We start from the raw sequence: 3,811 nt of genomic DNA, 5'->3' as shown, positions 1-3,811 counted from the left end.
GCTGAGTTTGTCCCAGCTTGTATACTCTATTATAATTACCTTATCATAGGTGTGAATCTTGTAGAATTTATATTAAGTACTAAGTACATGTACTGAACTATAGAACTATTAATCATCATGCTAAACTAGATAACTATTGTTTTATCTGTTCCACTGAGTTAACATCTTTCAAGAATCCTTGTTTCAAGTACAGAGTTCTGGTCCATTACAAAAATCTGTAAACTAGATCTTCCCAAACCAATCTCTTCCTTTTAAAAATGCTAAACAATCAATATTTATGAGGATGCAAACTTTGCTGCTTAAGCTCAAATCTTTTTCTCATATTCCACTGTTTTTTGGCAGGAAATTGTGTAAGCATTAGCTTGAGTTGAGTCTTGAAAACTTGGTTTATTTAGAAGTTCCTGTATTCCTAACAAAATTCATTTAATTGTGATTTCTGCCTCTAATTCTTATCTTATTCTTAGATGGACAGACACACTGTACCTGAAGGATATGCTTTTGAGTGAAATAAAGGTGCTTCAAATTTATATTTTGGTGGTAAAAATGGATAATCATCCTTAAAAAGCATTTGTATTTTAAATAAACCTTCCGATGGTGTCCATTTCTTCCCTGGAAGAAAACATTCCCAGTTCTTCAGATTCCTTGTGCCATCTGGATTTTTTCATAAATACTGATATAAAACCAGAAGCATGATCTTTTAAAACTTCATGTTCTCCTTTCTGTAAAAGTCTGCTGATGGTTATTCCAGACATATTCAGAGGTTGTTGTTTGTCCTTCATTGTTGAAAACAATCATGGTGTCAGGGAAGTGATACCATGACATACAAGTGAATGTGATTTAAATGAGGGAGGATTATGCAAGGTCACCTACCTCACTTCCCCCTCCAAAGCCATTTGCATCCAGTGACCAGACATAGATCAGGAGGACTGGAGAAACCTCTGAATGAAATGGGAAAACTTGGCCATTTTAATCTAAGGTCTTTGATAGGTCTCTGACTGAGGCTGCACCCATTTAGTGATCTCCTTTTCACCTACTCCAAAAAAATCTAAACAAATAAATGAATCTAGGAGGGGAAGATCGTCAGGATTTCTGGTCAAGGCAGAAATGATTATTTTTTACATTTAATCTGAGTCCATCAATACCCACACAATAGCCAAATGCAGATTGGCCTAGGACCAATTGGTGGCCAATCAATGAGAATCAGATGAGTTTTGGTTTAAAGCATGGTCCTTAAGAAAGCTAGTCAGTAAACCCCAAGATATCTTGGGAGGGTTCTATGATGCAAAAGTAAAGGGGAAAAATGCTTTTAAGAGCATCTATAGGTAAGGGTATGATACCCTATGTGGACAAAGAGAGGAAAGCTTTCCAACTGATCAATTCCAGTTTGTTGGCCAGACATATTCAAAGTTTCTTTCAACCATTGTGGCCCTGGGAAATGTCTTAGATCAAGGTAGAAGGTGCCTTGCTGGTTGGTATCTATAGATGGTTTCCCTTTGTCTCAGAACTTAATAATGTATTCTTTCTTTTATCATTCCCTCCCCATATCTTTTTATCCCTTCTTATATCCCTTTTGGATAAGTTACATTTTTATACCCATACATGTATGTATGTGGGTGTGTGTATTCTTTCCTTTTTGAATGAATTCCAATAAGAAACAGATTCAAATCTTGTCTATCACAATCCAATTTCTTTATGTGAGAAAATTTTCTCTGGTTTATTCAGTCCATTTTAGCTTCTCCTAGTGCATCTTTCTTTCTCACCCCTTCATTTTTTTTGGGGGGGGCTTGGAAATTATACATAATATTTATAATTATATATATATACATAATCAACTCACCATCACCACCACCTCTGTCAATGTAGACTTTTCCTAATAGCCTTAAAAATGATAAAGTTCTTTGGACTTATATGTGTATGTATCATCTTCTTATACAAGCATATAAATAGTTTAACTTTATTTTAGAGTCTCTTCTGATTTTTCTTTAATGTTTATCTGTTTATATTTCTCTTTCTTGTGTTTAAATGTCAGATTTTCTATTCAGCCATGTTCTTTTCATCAGGAAGTCTTGAAAGTCTTCTATTCCATTACATTTTCATTTTTCCTCTAAAGAATCATACTCACTTTTTGCTGAGTAGCTTAATTTTATTTGTAAACTTACTTCATTTGCCTTCCAAATTCCTTTGGAATTTATCAGGGAAGCTGTTAAATGTTGTGTGATTCTGATTATGGCTCCACCACATTTGAATTTCTTTCAGGTCACATACAATAGTTTCTTGTAGAACTGGGAATTCTGGAATTTATCTATGATTTTTGTTATTTTGGAATCTCTTTCAGAAGTTGATCAATAGATTCTTTGAATTTCTATGTTAACCTTTAGATTTAAAATATTCAGTAAACTTTCTTTTATAATTTAAAAAATATAATATCTAGACTATTTTTTTATTATAGATTTCAGGCAATTTAACAAATCTTAATTTTTTTTCTCAATTTATATTCCAGGATAGTTACTTTTTTTTTTTTTTTTAATAGCTTTTTATTTACCAGATATATGCATAGGTAATTTTTCAGCACTGACAATTGCCAAACCTTTTGTTCCAATTTTTCCTTTCCTTCCCCTCCTCCCCTCCCCTTGATAGCAGGTTGACCAATACATGTTAAATATATTAAAGTATAAATTAAATCCAATATATGTATACATGCAGGGCAATTATTTTTTAATGCAATGTTTCTTCTTTTATTTTTAATTTTTTGATATTGTTTTACTTTTTTATGGTATTTCAGAGATTTATTATTTTCCACTTTCTCAGTTATAATTTTTAAGGAATTGTTTTCTTCTGTGAGCATTTGTACCTCTCTCTTAAAACAAAAATAAAAATAAACAAACAACAACAAAAAAAAAAACAGTTGAACAATTATGCTTTTTAAGGAATTTATTTCTTTGGTAGATATTTACCTTTCTTTCACTTTTGTCTATATTGCTTTTTAAAGTAATTCTTGTACTCAATGGATTTTTGTACCACTTCCAATTCTGTTTTTTCTTTTCTTTTCTTTTTTTTTTTAATATTGCTTTTTTCAGCACTTTTTGTGCATCTTTCCCCAAGATGTTAATTCACTTTTTATGATCTCTTGCATCACTATCACCCGCAATCCCCTTATTCTACAACTTTTAACTTTTTTGTTTTACTATTTTAGGTATTCTTTTGGGGGGGGGGAGGTGAGCCCCCTTACATTTTTCTTTGAGTCTTTGTAAATGTTTTCAATGCTGGTATCTTCTTTTCACTTTGTGTCTTAGTCTTTACTGACCCAGTAGTAGTTTTTGAGGGTCAAGTTCTTTTGTTGTTGTTGTTGTTGTTGTTTGCTTATTTTTCTATCCATTTATTGACTGAATTTTATGTTAAAGTTTGGATCTCCTCATATTGAATAAGAAGGCATTATTTGGGCTTTAGACTTTTTCATGCTGTTCTTTTACTAATACATTCTTGTTGTCTGCAAATTTTTGGTGTTTTGAAGTTAATGTGATTTGGTGAGACGTCATTCTTTCTCAGTCTGTTCTCTGTCTTTAGTAAGGAAGGGCTCCTGATCCCCAGTAGTAGCAAATATTAGCTTGTCTCTGGACCCTGAAGCTATGGCCAGATCCCCATGTTCTCCTATACCCACAAATGCTAATGTCTCTTTTCACCTTAGAACTGAGACTAAGGCTCTTCCTTATGGCCTCTCACAAGTGCTTCTCTCCATCCTGGAAGACCCAGGACTCTTTTGAATGATAAAGTTATTAATTAGTACCTGTTGCAACAAATGTCAGCCAAAGAT

At 32.9% G+C, this 3,811-nt stretch overlaps 1 pseudogene; it reads right to left on the bottom strand.

Moving 5' to 3' along the window:
- Positions 1–275: 275 nt before the first annotated feature.
- LOC141559404 (SUMO-conjugating enzyme UBC9-A pseudogene) lies at positions 276–752 on the bottom strand (annotated as a pseudogene).
- Between the last annotated feature and the right edge of the window lie 3,059 nt (positions 753–3,811).

The sequence above is a fragment of the Sminthopsis crassicaudata genome, chromosome 3 (assembly GCF_048593235.1).
Source record: "Sminthopsis crassicaudata isolate SCR6 chromosome 3, ASM4859323v1, whole genome shotgun sequence".
NCBI classification, from domain to species: Eukaryota; Metazoa; Chordata; class Mammalia; order Dasyuromorphia; family Dasyuridae; genus Sminthopsis; species Sminthopsis crassicaudata.
This window is presented reverse-complemented; position numbering and strand designations above follow the sequence as displayed.